Source organism: Capra hircus, chromosome 10 (genome assembly GCF_001704415.2).
Source record: "Capra hircus breed San Clemente chromosome 10, ASM170441v1, whole genome shotgun sequence".
NCBI lineage: Eukaryota > Metazoa > Chordata > Mammalia > Artiodactyla > Bovidae > Capra > Capra hircus.
In genome coordinates this window covers 78,883,088-78,896,788 of record NC_030817.1, presented here as the reverse complement: position 1 = coordinate 78,896,788, position 13,701 = coordinate 78,883,088, and the positions used below count along the sequence as shown (strand labels likewise).

The window sequence follows — 13,701 nt, the reverse complement described above, 5'->3', positions numbered from 1 at the left end:
TCAAGAGCCAAGCACTTGATAATTTTTCCTTCTGAAAGTTTGCATGCCAAGAGCAAATTTCAGGGAAGTTTTTATCATGAATCCTGCTCTAAAACCCTGAACTAGTAAATGAAAGTTGCTCAGTCATGTTCGACTCTTTGCAACCCCATGAACTATACAGTCAATGGAATTCTCCAGGCCAGAATACTGGAGTGGGTAGCCTTTCACTTCTTCAGGGGATCTTCCCAACCCAGGGATTGAACCCAGGTCTTCTGTATTGCAGGAGGATTCTTTACAAACTGAGCTATGAAGGAAACCACTTGGGCTAGGAATGCTGATGATAAAAATCATAAGATTGATTGGCTATCCAATCAATGCAAAGGGAAATTTTGTGTGGTTTCTGTCTGGAATTCTGAAAGTTTCCAGCTTTGCAAAATTATATTTTCCAACAGATTTAAGCCACAGTCAAGTAGAAATAGCAGTATGATCGATATAAATACTGTTTTGCAAAAATACTTGAAAATATTTTCCAATGTGAAGAGGTTCAAGGAAAATAACTGGGAATTGAGAACTATTGGGCCAGCCAAGGGGATCTCATTAAGGAAGGTACATGGTGAGTGGACCAAGTGAAGGATATGGTTGAATCTCAAAAGACCAATGATTCCTATGGGAAAGAAATTGTGATTCAAGACAGCTGGTATAGCTGGAGCTTGCATGCTGAGTCTTAGAGAAATACCTAGAAACTACCGCATGACATTTATAGTTACATTTCTTTGACCAGAGCTTAGTTCATGGCCATACCTAGCTACAAGAAAGTTTGGACAACACAGAATTTATTTTGAGACAAAGTAAAGGAAGGAAAGGGCTTCCCTTGTGGCTCAGAGGTTAAAGCGTCTGCCTGGAATGCGGGAGACCCGGGTTCAATCCCTGGAGAAGGAAATGGCAACCCACTCTAGTAGTCTTGCCTGGAGAATCCCATGGAGGGAGGCTACAGTCCATGGGGTCACAAAGAGTCGGACATGACTGAACAACTTAAAAAAAAAAAAAGAGGGAAAGAGAGCAGAATGGATATTGAGGAGAAAAGTGCATCACAGAGGAAGAAGAAGAAACAAATGGCTTTCAGGACATTATGCTAAAAAGACAGACTTTATGGAGAGATAAATCATACCTGCCAAAAATGAAGCTAAATAAATGAAACAAGCCATTGCAAGAAGAATTTTGATAAGTGGGGGATTTCAACTGTCCTCTTTCAGAATGCGACAGAATTCACAGAAAACAAAACAAAAGTAACAGAATTTAATAGTACAATAAAAAAGTTGAGTACTTAGGTGCACACACAAATATGAATTCATAGCTTTCAAATAGTTAGTTGTGATTATGTGTGGTCCCAAAGTAAACCTTAAACTTTTCTGAAAAGTAGAGCTTTTATAGGGATATTCTCTGATCATAATCCAATTAACATAAAAACATAAAACTATAAAAATGAAAAATGTAAACTTTTTTGAGATGAAAAAATGAATTTCCAGATAAACCATGAAGTAGAGACAAAATTTAAAGAAAAAGTAACCAAGGGTGCCAAAAGCAAAGAAAAGGAATAGTTCACACCAAAACCTATGGGACAGAGTTAAAAGTATATTCAGCAGAGAATTACTAGCCTTAAATGCCTTTCGTGGACATAAATAGTACAACTGAGAAAAGTTTCCCCTTTCCTAATCCTTACAACAAGCGGGATTGGTAACAGATGCATCTGATCAGTGTTTTCTGGAACTTGTTAGAAGAAGCTCTGGTTATGGGGGGTAACTGCTGCACACTGGGGATTAACATCACCAGAAACCATCATGGAGGTCCCACCAGAGGGAACATACTTGTTTTATGTGGTGGATATGGTCATATACAATATTTTCTGATTATACCATCACATTCTTAAAACCAACTGGTTCAGTTTTGAACACCTGGGTCATCGCTTTTAGGATAAGGTATAATGATACATTCTCAGTCAGAGTGATTCTAGGAAAATAAGTGAAAATCTATGTGTTTGTAAGTTGGGAAGGGGTCAGTAAGGGAAGCAAGAGGAACTTGGTTTTTATGTTTTAAATTTCAAATTAAAGGATTTCTTTGAAGTCTGAGTCTTATTCACCTGTCTTGGAGTTTGCTTATACTCTTGACTTTAAGAATATACAAAAGTTCATCTTCAGAATCAGAGTCCTTTATTCTAAGGAAGAGATCTGGAGACTCAAGTGGATATTTGTTCTTTCAATTAATTCTGTTGAAAAATTTTTTTCCTGTCGTGAATGGTTTCCTTGTGAAACTGTTTTCAGTGTTGAAATCAGTATGTGGCAACATGGTGTTAAATGCTACAGAAAGGTCGTAGGAAATCTGATATCTGTCTAATGCAGAAAGCAAGTTCACAAATGAAAAATAAGTATTTCTTGACAAATAGTCATTAACAATAAACTTGCTTTGGTAACAGTTTGAGGAAGTAAACATTCAGGATACATCATGAATATTTATAAATACACGGTCAAAGTTCTTCCAGCTTAATCAGTAAGAGTAGAGCCTCTGCTTGAGTTAAAGGAAGATGGAACTAAGTCCGGTTTTCATGTCAAATTTTATTTTGTCTATCATTATAGTTATTACAGCCAGTGCTGTTGGTTCTGAGGGGTATCAGGAACTTTGGTCTGTATTCTGCTGATGCTGACCTTTTTAACCTGCCAGCAAATCCCTGTGGAAGCTGATAATGCTGTGAAGACTGGGACAATTTGGAGAAACAGATTAAAAAAAAAAAGTGTGCTGTTATCTAGGAGGGTGTAAATGTTGAAACATTAAGGTCAGTTTTTACACATATAATTTCTGGAATAGATTCACTTGAAGGCCCCCTCGAATCAAGATGATTATTTGTCTAGAGATTTGGGAAGAAAATCTGATGAATCTGGCATCTGAGGGTACTGATTAGGACTTGTCCATCTCACTGGTAAAACAGGAAAACTGTTTTCAATTACTTTCATATGAAGCTTAATTTGGGATGGCACAGGGAGGGAGGAGGGAGGGGGGTTCAGGATGGGGAACACGTGTATACCTGTGGCAGATTCATGTTGATGTATGGCAAAAGCAATACAATATTGTAAAGTAATTAACCTCCAATTAAAATAAACTTAAAATTAAAATAAATTAAATTAAAAATTTATTGAAGCATAGTTGATTTACAATGTTGTGTAATTTCTATTGCACAGCAAAGTGATTCAATTTTGTGTATATATATATATATATATATAAAATGCACTCTTTTTCATATTCTTTTCCATTGTGGTTAGTTATAGGATATTGAATACAGTTCTCGACTATGCAGTAGGCCTTTGTTGTTTATACATGGATATTTCTTATAAGATGATTTTCCTGATAGTGAAATTTGTTCTGATCTAGCCTGAAAAGGACAAAGTTGAATTCACTGTTTAGCAAAATGCAAACAAACAAAAATGGAGGAAGTGGAAGAAAGAGTTGGTGGAGAATATAGAAAAAAATATATTTTTCTGACTGGCAAGAAGTCTTGTGGTAAATCCAGGGACTCTACAAAGATTAAAATTTTCTGAGATTCTTCTTTAGGAACTGTGCTTATGTAGTAGGGAACTTGAGACTGTGTGAAAGTATGTCAAAGGGAAGCTGGGTTACAATTGCTAATGACTGAGTGGAAAAGAGACAGCCAAATTTGAATAGATTTTTTTAGTACAATTTTATTGACTGGTAGCTTCAGTGAGCATCTTATGTTTCCAAGTCATTCCTGGAGAAAGCTGCTCAATTACTGACCCCATGCTATAGCAGTGAAAACAGTGGTGAAGAGAACAATCAATCCATACTTAAAGAGTTATTGCTGGGGCTTATGTAGACCTCTGTCTTCCTTAGTACAGCTGGTCTGAGGTGAGACACCCCATTCTTGGAGCTCTTTGAAGCCTTCTAGTTTCCTTTCTCCTAAAAAATTTAAATGAGGAAAATTTATTAAAGATCTGATTTGCTATAATAAGAGAAGCTTCATTATGGTGCTCTTATTCAATTCTTTCCTTTAAAAATTACCAAATTAGCTGTTAGGGTTCTCTCCTGACTTTATTTTATGCAAGTTTGCTTAAAATGCTGCCTGAGTAATTTTGGCAGGTAATAGTGCTCTTTCCATTTCCTGTTGTGTGTTAATTCTTGATCTGATAGCCTCTAAAAAATGTGTGAAATAATTATTTAGGCATCAATTTTTGACTTTCTGTTTTCATGATTCTTGAGCTATATCTCTGCAGCTCCTAACACAGTTGAAGTCAATGTATCACTGATGAAGCTCCCATGCTTATGAATTTGGGATGATAGGGAATTTTTAGTCAAAAGTTCCTTCTCTTGTAGCATATTTTCTCCTATTCACCCAGTCAAAAGCTGGTTCTACCACTCTGTGTCTGTTAACTAAGTGGGGCCTCTTGTTCACACACAAAAAATCATATTCCTTTGCTGTGAAGTTCAAATGAGAAAATATAAGGAAAGAACAGAAAGGTGGTAATACTGCAGCCTTTGGAATAAGTAGCCCTGCTATGTTGAAACTCCACCTTAAAATATTTATCCAAGGACTATAATTTAAAATTAAATGTACAGTATAAATAAATCTACATTTGTATTATTTGTAGCCATATATTGGTCCTTAGACATTCCTGAGTGATGAAGAAAATGGATCGCAGGCTATAGGTACCAAGACTCTTGCACATACAATGACCAAGAAATAAAAATCCCTGACTTTTCATGGCCTGTGAAGATGTTCACGGACGTGTCTTGGGGTATATAATTCTGCATCATGCAGGGCTCTGATCTGAATTTGGATTTCAACTAAAAACTAACCCAGCCCACTAATCAGTGCTACCGCATGGAGAAGAGAGGAAAAGAACAACCACCACACTCAGGACACACACTCCCCTGGCAGAGGAAGGAGCAGGGTTGTGGAACAGAGCCACTCTTCCTGGGTCATAAGAAACACAGGCATGGACATTTTGCAGAGTAGTTAAAGGGAAGTAAAGCCTCTAAAATAATAAAGAATTGATATTATGAATACCAATTTTCAGAAAGTGTTTAAACGAATACCAGAAACATTCTGGAGTTGCATAAAGGTCTTTGAACCAGGGAGTGACTCCCATTGCAAACTGTTCTGGGACAAGAATATTACAGGACACATAGAGGCGCAGCAGGTTGTATCAGAGTAGATACTATTTTCTTTGCCATTAAACTAAGTCTTTTCACTAATGACTTAGCCAGGAGCTTAGAACTTAATACGTAACTTTGCTTTGTTTTGACTCAAAAAAGCATGCAGCAGGGTGCTTATGAGTGATAATGTTTGGATTAGTTTTATTATTCAGCAAGAAAATCCCAGAAAACTACTCATATTCAATGAAGCAAGCATCCTTTAGAATAGGAAGTTTGACAATGTAGAATCATGGGTGGCCTCTTTTAAAAAACTGGCTTAGGTCACCTTGGAGAGACTCATTTGTAGGATAAATCACCCTTTGGGTTACTAAAGACAATTTTGATTATAGAGAGGTTGCAGGATGTTTAGGGGTTATTTAGCGAGTCCTTCTTTAATAGGATCCATGCATAAGCCTACTGTTATTTTAGAAAAAAAGTGAGCATAATCAGGTGCTTGGGTCTGAGACATACAAAACAAAAGATATTATCTGTTAGGTATGGGTCCCAGAAAATGGAAAAAAGCAATGTTGTGTGGACTCACAATATAAATGCCAGAACCACTCTGAATCCAGCATCCTTTGATTTTCTGGGGCTCCAATGATGGTGGTGCATCTGCAAAAAAGAGGACACAAAGTCTAAAACCTTGGGAACCCAGGTTTGAGGCCCCCTTGACCAGCTGACACTGGAGTGGGGTCATTCTTCAGGGCCTGGATCAGCAGTGGTCCAGCAGTCCTACACAGACCATGGGGGAGGCTGGACATCAACAAAAGCCAAGGCAGGAGTCTACTGGGAGGACCTCTGACGGTGTGTGGAAGCTGCACTAACCTCTTCCAAACTGCCCAAGTCTCTCGGGTTCTTAGACAGGTCAGGAGCTGGCGTGGGGAAGGCCTCACAAGAGAGAATGAACTTCCTGCTTATCTGGCAGGTAGTCACTCTAACAATTAGTTGGAAAAATAAAAGAGACATAAGAGTATTTGTATGCATCCTGGGTTTGTAGATCAGGTATATGTATGTTGTTGTCATGAAATATTGTGGGTTCAGGCTTTTTAAATGAGCCTTTTAGTTTTCTTTTAAGGTCCTGCAATAAAAATCTCTCCACATGTTGCGAAGACTTGATCTATAGATCACATAGGTATTGTCTGTCTACTGCAGTCAATGTTTCAGCAGGAAAAACTAGGTAAGGAGCCTCTCATAGAGTATTATATTATAAAGCTTTTATTCTCTTTTCCCCTCCATGGCTATATGTTATCTTTGCATATAAATACAAATAATGGTTCCATATTTCACAGGAATTATTTGCGACAGTTGCACTAAATGTAAGATTACTCTGTAATGGAAGACTCATGGATTTTGACTGAGGCCATGAAAGATGAGTCTTCATATTCTTGGAAAAGATATGTTTATGTTGTTCCCCATTCTGCCTGCCTCACAATCCTCCTTCCTTCTAAAAAAACTTCCACAATAAAGAAAATCAAAGTTAAAACACCATTTTTTTTCTCATTCAGCTCAGAAATTTTCTTTCAGGCAGAGAGCCAGAGACAGTGAAGGAAGCCTCAGAACTGCAGTCCCTGCAGCAGCGGTGTGGGCTGCAGCCACAGCTGCAGGTTTGGGTACAGACTGGAAGCATCAGGAAGACACTGCATCCATGGCACAGAAGTATGTGGCAGAGAGGCCAGGATGGGAGGCTGTGATGTGCAGGGGGCTGCGACGGGCTTTGGTATCAAGGGAGGCTGTTAATCCTCCCTTCTTCCTCACTGCTCCATTTGACATCAATAAAAACAGAGATTCCAGGCTCTTCCCCTGATCCTGTCTGTACCAGAGTAATGTGTCCAAGGTAGTGACTAATGATCGCAGTTGATTCCAGCTTGCCCCTCCCGGATGATCAGGGATGGAGGGCTTTGCTCCACTTTCAGATCTGCATTTAACCTTGTTCAGAGAGAATATTTTAGGAGTTCACTAGCTATTCCTATAATCCAGTTCCTACCCAGGGAACCACAAATGGGTCACACTGAATCTTATCTCCACTTCTGAACACCTTATGACAATTCCTTGACCCCCATGGTTCTCTTTCTAATAAACCCTCAACTCACAGCTTAGTTGAAGCCACAGAATTGTTGCTAGTAGCTTTTTCATGTTTCCTTTTCTTTTTTCTTGTCCACTTCACTGAAGATTCAGATTAAGGTGCCTTGAAAGCTGATTAGGGGTCCTCAAACATGATAACTTTTTCTTTATCTACAGAAACACCATTTCAACAGATGTTCCAACCAATTAGAGTCACCTCATGCAATTCACTAAGTTCCTCCCTTTGGTTTTTTTTTTTTTTTTTTAATGCTTTGGACAAAAGGGTGGGTTTCTTTTTTTTTCCTCTTTGAATGTAAAGAGTGCCGCCTTCAGGATATTTGGAGAAATTACTGAGAGAGTATGCTGTGGAATTGAGAGTAAACCGTATAATTTTCTTTTTGTAAGCCAACAAGGTGTTTCCAAAAGTTTTTAAGCAAATTAATCCCTAAAAACCTCATTTAATTAGTCAGGACATTTGTCATATGACAGAAATATAATTGTAGTAAGCTTAGTCAAGAAGAGAAATACATTGGCTCCTAAAGCCTAGGCAGTACAGAATCCATGTATGTATGTATACATTAGCTCCTATAACCTAGGCAATACAAAAAATATATATATATACACACACACATTGGCTCCTATAACCTAGGAAATACAGAATTTATATATGTATGTATATGGGCCTCAGGTATCCAGGGTGCCAGGAAACCAAATCTTTCAAGGATTTTCTTTTATTCCACCTCTCTCTGTACATAAGATTTATTCACTTAGATCACAAATCAGGAGACCTAGATGCAAATAGTTTCTAGCCAAAGTTCATTTCATGGCATGGCCACCAACGATGAATTCCTCTTTCCTATCCCAAATGTAAACATTCTGGGATTTTCTCACCTTAGTCTGAATTAGGTTTTCCTCCAGGGGTCAGTTTATGACTGCAGTGGGGTATAGATGGCATGATTGGCTCAACTGGGTCAGGCATCCACCTCTGAGTCATTCAGGAGTATCAAAGTTGGTGTTAGAATTATTGTCAGTATGCACGTATGTTTAGGCTTTCTGGTGGCTCAGATGGTAAAGAATCTGTCCGCAGTGTGGGAGACCCGGGTTCAATCCCTGGGTCGGGAAGGTCCACTGGAAAAGGAACTGGCAATCCACTGGCAACCTACTCCAGTTTTCTTGCCTGGAGGTCTCTTGGACAGGGGAACCTGGTGGGTTGGAGTCCATGGGGTTGCAAAGAGTTGGACATGAGTAAGTGACTAACACACATGCATGTGCATACACGTTTATCCTGCTAGACTGTGAGCCTTCGGAAGACAGGGACTTCTTTTCTTAATCCGTCTTGATTTTCCAGTGTCTAGCACAGTGATTGGCACATGATCTCTGTATTTGCTTGTTAAAAGTAAACGTAGGGTGTCTGTAACACAGACTGGGTGGTTGACACAGCAGGAATGTATATCTCATAGTTCTGGAGGCCAGAAGTCCAAGACCAAGGTGTCAGCAGGTTTTTTGACTCAAGCTTCTTTCCTTGGCTTGTGGATCCCTGCTTTCTCATGTTCTTAGATGGTCTTCCTCTGTGTTTGAGCATCCCAGTGTCTGTGTCTAATCACCTCTCTTTTTTTTCCTCCTCACCTCTTTTTATACGGATAATGGTCAGGTTGGATTAAGGCCCACCCTAATAACCTCATTTTAACTTAATCACTGTTTTAAAGGCCCTATCTTAAAATGTAGTCACATTCTAAGGTACTAAGGGTTTAGGTTTCCACATATGAATTTTGGGGTGACACAATTCTTCCCACACTAGTAGGAATAAAAATAGTTTTTGTTTTAAAGATGGAAATACAGGAGAGTTGAGACTTGGTTCTTGGTATTTACGTGCTGGATATATGAGGGAAATAGAAGAGGCAGAATTCAGGAGTTTTTCCCCCTATGATTTGATGCAGACTATGGAATTATAAAATAATACAAATTTTTGCAAACTTTAGAAGTTCAAGTGAAAAGATTGTGTGTTTCTACAAATCATCCATTTCATCAGGATCTATTCACGCAAGTATTAACTGATGCTTTAAAAATTCCTTCCTTAGAAGTTGTTAATAATATCACCATTCTCATTTTTGATATGCATTTGTGTTATTTTTCTTATTACTTCTCTCATTCTTGATGTTGTGTATTTGTGTTTTCTTTCTTTTTTCTTAACGTATTTTCTAGAACTCTTATAAATTTTAATTTTTGTTTTGCTTTTGAATTAATGACTTTTATTATTAGACTTTCCACTTCATGTTAGTTTATTTTGCCCATTATTATTATTTTTTATTTCTTGAAAGCAAAATTTAGCTTCTTTATTTAACTCTTCATTAATAAATGTATTTAAAGCTATGTATTTCTTATTAGTAGTTCTTTGAACAAATCCATAGATTTTTATATGTAGTACTGTCATTAGAGTAAATTTTAAATGATCTGCAGTTTTAACTTTTAGTTCTTTGACCTGGAAATTATTTAGACTATCATAAGTGGTTAATTTCCTTCAACTTATTTACTATTTAAAAATTATTAATTTATTATTAATTTAAATTTTAATATAATTTAAATTTAATATTTCATTAAATTATTATATAATTTAATTAATTAATTAATTTTTAATTATTAATTTCCAGCTTTATTGTATAGTATTCAGAGAATGTGGCTTTTATACATCTTTCCTATAGCTTCTTTGAGTCATGATACATGCTCACATTCTGGTAAAGGTTTATATATATGTATATATGTATATATATGCTTATGGGCTGCAAAGTTAGTTTTCATCTCTGGCTCTTTCTCTGAGAAGTAGTTGTTAGAGTATCTTATAATTAATATCTTTTAAAATTATTCATATATTTCCCACAAATTTTGCTTTATATTTTTCTGATGCAATATGGTTTTGGAATAAGAACAAGCTCATTCACTCATCCTCTTATGTATTGAACAAATAACTATTGAGAATCCATTGTGTTCCAGATTCCAGGTTGATCTCTTACGCTATAGCAATGAGAACACAAAAATTCAGTCCCTAATGTTGTGGATTTGATGTGTTTGAACTGTGGTGTTGGAGAAGACTCTTGAGGGTCCCTTGGACTGCAAGGAGATCCAACCAGTCCATTCTGAAGGAGCTCAACCCTGGGATTTCTTTGGAAGGAATGATGCTAAAGCTGAAGCTCCAGTACTTTGGACACCTCATGCAAAGAGTTGACTCATTGGAAAAGACTCTGATGCTGGGAGAGGTTGGGGGCAGGAGGAGAAGGGGACGAGAGAGGATGAGATGGCTGGATGGCATCACGGACTCGATGGACGTGAGTTTGAGTGAACTCCGGGAGATAGTGATGGACAGGGAGGCCTGGCGTGCTGTGATTCATGGGGTCGCAAAGAGTTGGACACGACTGAGCGACTGAACTGAACTGAATGTTGTGGAAGACACAGCCTGTTTGAGAAAGGGACATTAACACTCATTCAACAATTGCCACCAAGTGTGGAGGATGTTGTGATGAGAGAGTACTGGGCACTGTAAGAGTTTAATGGGCAGTTATACTGAATCAAGGAGGCTAGGAAAATCCTCCCTTAAAAAGTAACATTAAAGTAAAAAATAAGCACATTTTAGAATCTGAAAGTATCTATCAGGATTCTAGCAGAAAACTCAAACAAAATTTGCCTAATTTGGGGAGACTTTAATGAGGCACTAGTTACAGAAGTATAAGCAGGGAGTAGGGAACACCTAAGGGATAGTGCCATTGCGGGACTAGCATCACTCTGGGTCTTAAATGGAAGGGAGAGAGTGATTACTGGGACCTGGAGATAGAGAGGCTCTTTGGAGAGGCTGTCTTAAAGAGCTGACCTTATGATAGAGGCTCAATGTCAGCCTATGTCAGTCTCACAGGTAGGAAGCTGAGGCATTATATCAATTCAGTTCAGTCGTTCAGTCGTGTCTAACTCTTTGCAACCCCATGGACTACAGCACGCTGGGCTTCCCTGTCCATCACCAACTCCCAGAGTTTATTCAAACTCATGTGCATTGAGTCGGTGATGCTGTCCAGCCATCTCTTCCTTGGTCATCCCCTTCACCTCCTGCCTTCAATCTTTCCCAGCATCATGGTCTTTTCCAATGAGTTGGTTCTTTGCATCAGGTATTGGAGCATTGGGTATTTGGAACTCTTGGCATCCAAAGTATTGGAACTTCATCTTCAACATCAGGCTTTCCACTGAATATTCAGGACTGATTTCTTTTAGGATGGACTGGTTGGATCTCCTTGCAATCCAAGGGACTCTCAAGAGTCTTCTCCAACACTACAGTTCAAAAGCATCAATTCTTCGGCTATCAGCTTTCTTTATAGTCCAACTCTCACATCCATACATGACTACTGGAAAAATCATAGCTTTGACTAGATGGCCCTTTGTTGGCAAAGTAATGTCTCTTCTTTTTAATATGTTGTCTAGGTATGTCATAACTTTTCTTCCAAGGAACAAGCGTCTTTTAATTTCATGGCTGCAGTCACCATCTGCAGTGATTTTGGAGCCCTCCAAAAATAGTCTCTCGCTGCTTCCACTGTTTCCCCATCTATTTGCCATGAAGTGGTGGGACCAGATGCCTTGATCTTCGTTTTCTGAATGTTGAGTTTTAAGCCAACTTTTTCACTCTCCTCTTTCACTTTCATTAAGCGGCTCTTTAGTTCTTCTTCACTTTCTGCCTTAAGTGTGGTTTCATCTGCATATCTGAGGTTATTGATATTTCTCCTGGCAATCTTGATTCCAGCTTGTGTTCTTCCAGCCCAGCGTTTCTCATGATGTACTCTGCATAGAAGTTAAATAAGCAGGGTGACAATATACAGCCTTGACATACTCCTTTTCCTATTTGGAACCAGTCTGTTGTCCATGTCCAGTTCTAACAGTTGCTTCCTGATCTGCATATAGGTTTCTCAAGAGGCAGGTTAGGTGATCTGGTATTCCCATCTCTTTCAGAATTTTCCACAGTTTATTGTGATCCACACAGTCAAAGGCTTTGGCATAGTCAATAAAGCAGAAACAGATGTTTTTCTGGAACTCTCTTGCTTTTTCCAAGATCCAGCGGATGCTGACAATTTGATCTCTGGTTCCTCTGCCTTTTCTAAAACCAGCTTGAACATGTGGAATGAAATTTCCTGCTTTTTTCCTCAAAACTTGTTATGGAATGAAGACTGGCTGACAATGAATCAGTAATATGTAGAGAAATCTAACGCTAGTCTTCCAAGGTGGTGCTAGTGGTAAATCACCCACCTGCCAATGCAGGAGACATAAGAGATATGGGTTCAACCCCTGGGTCAGGAAGATCCCCTGGAGGAGGGCTTGGCAACCCGCTCCAGTATTCTTGCCTGGAGAATCCCATGGACAGAGGAGCCTGGTGGGTTCATAGGGTTGCAAAGAGTTGGACATGACTGAGATGGCTTAGCAGATACACACATGCAGTGATCTTCAAAGTAGGGAAGAGATATGTATTTAAGGGAATCAGTTTCTAGATGCTTGACTTCTCTATGTACTCTTTCCTAAAAATAATCTGCCTGAGAACTTAACTGTGATTCTCATTTCCTAACTTTCATTTCTCAACTGTCCTTCTTACTTTACACGGAATTTTTGCAGCACTGCTCTGAGGTTGAAAAACCACTAGGGCATTAAGGAAAAGGATATTTCTTTTTATTGGTGTCAGGAAAGCATTTAATCAAAGAAATTAAATCTGACCTCAGTCATTTCATTAAGAAATGTGCTTTCAAAAATCTTTTTTACCTGTTACATGAAAAAAACCTTCAAAAATTATAATGTATTTAGGTTGTTTTCATTAAGTATGCATTACTAGTAATTGTATTTACAACTCAATCCAGAAAAAAAAAACAACTTTTAACAATTAGAGCAGTATGACTAGGGAAAATTAAAAAATAATTTTAATTTCATACATGTTTTGCAGACATTTTTGGTAATCAATAAAAGACTTAAAGACAAAATGTATTGGAGAAATTGAATGGAAATATGATTTTAAGAAAAGAAAGGAGTAATATGACATCTTGTTCATGAGTTTTAATTGGATATTGATGGATATCAGATCACTTTGGTATTAAGATTTCATTGCATATATTTATAAGCTATTATATGAGTTTTGAGAATGTCAATATTTATACTGCAGTGGAATTTATAACCTTTAGAGTTACTTAAACATTTAAAGTAATTATAAAATATTTTAGAAGTCATCTTAAAAACGTGTAAAGGTTTTATAGTTTTCTAAATTCCATCAGTCATCTAAAGTGCTGATTGGCCTACAAACATACATGCTTTGATGACAATGCAGAATTATTGGCAATGTCAGTTTTGGTTAATCCTTTAACCATTCTTTAAATTTATATCTTCTACAGATTGGTGGAAAATATCACTCATTGAAATTCATGAGACATCTCCAATGTTTCCCCTTAAATCTGA

General features: G+C 37.8%; 1 long non-coding RNA gene and 1 gene segment (V, D, J or C); both read right to left on the bottom strand.

Moving 5' to 3' along the window:
- The window catches only part of LOC102182508, a 486,583-nt gene that overhangs the window by 322,727 nt on the left and 150,155 nt on the right, over window positions 1-13,701 (bottom strand).
- On the bottom strand, window positions 3,722-7,409 carry LOC108637006. Its single transcript, XR_001918734.1, has 3 exons — window positions 7,269-7,409; window positions 5,720-5,790; window positions 3,722-3,942 (listed from the first exon to the last, which is right to left on the bottom strand). It is a non-coding gene; the product is annotated as an uncharacterized LOC108637006 (long non-coding RNA).